The 688-nt window shown below is 51.6% G+C and overlaps 1 protein-coding gene across 1 annotated transcript in view; it reads right to left on the bottom strand.

Moving 5' to 3' along the window:
• Positions 1–94, bottom strand: part of LOC119319539 — a 4,126-nt gene extending 4,032 nt beyond the window's left edge. Inside the window, exon 1 of the mRNA XM_037594014.1 lies at positions 11–94. The gene's annotated coding sequence lies outside the window, so the exon portion shown is untranslated. The remainder of the gene's footprint in view (positions 1–10) is intronic.
• Between the last annotated feature and the right edge of the window lie 594 nt (positions 95–688).

The following is a 688-nucleotide window of genomic DNA, read 5'->3' as shown; positions in this document are numbered from 1 at the left end:
ACTGGGAAGCAGCTGATTTTTTTTTTTTTTGAGGGATTGGGAAGCAGCTGATGGAACGGGGGGTTTGGGGGATGGGAGGGTTGCGTCGGTACAGTGGTACACACGGGCCGAATACAATCCTGAGTTTGTTTGGGCTTCGAGGGAGCTTAAAGCATTTCCACAGAAATAAAAGCAAGCAACTTTGATCAATACTAAAGCCTAGCAGTTTTTGCTAAAAAAAAAGCTAGCAGACGAAACTCAGGATTCTTAAAAAAAAAGACGAAACTCAGACATGGTCCGTATTGTATTTGGCCCGGCTTCTCAGAGTAAGAGATTTTTAATCATTTCATTAAATTTAAATTATTAAATGAGAGGAAGAGAATTGAATTTTTAATATATATACTCCCTTACCTAGAAAAGTTTGCACATTTTTTTAAAAAAACTTTCAATCTATTCATCTTCAATCATGGCAGTACAAAGAACAACAGTGGGCTCCCGTCCGCTCCCTCCCGCTAGGGTTCCGCCGCCGTCGGCGGCGACGCCCTAGCCCCCTCCCGCCGCCGCCGGCCGCCGGCTCGCGCGCCCCGGCCCTCCCCGCCCCCCTCTTCCCCCTCCCCATCCCGTTCCCGCCCCTGCGCCGCCTCCCCAGGAGGTGGCCGGGGCGGCGCGCCCCTCCTCTTCCCTCGGTCGCCACCCCCGTGAGCTCTCC

The sequence above is a fragment of the Triticum dicoccoides genome, chromosome 1B (assembly GCF_002162155.2).
Source record: "Triticum dicoccoides isolate Atlit2015 ecotype Zavitan chromosome 1B, WEW_v2.0, whole genome shotgun sequence".
Taxonomy (NCBI): Eukaryota; Viridiplantae; Streptophyta; class Magnoliopsida; order Poales; family Poaceae; genus Triticum; species Triticum dicoccoides.
This window is presented reverse-complemented; position numbering and strand designations above follow the sequence as displayed.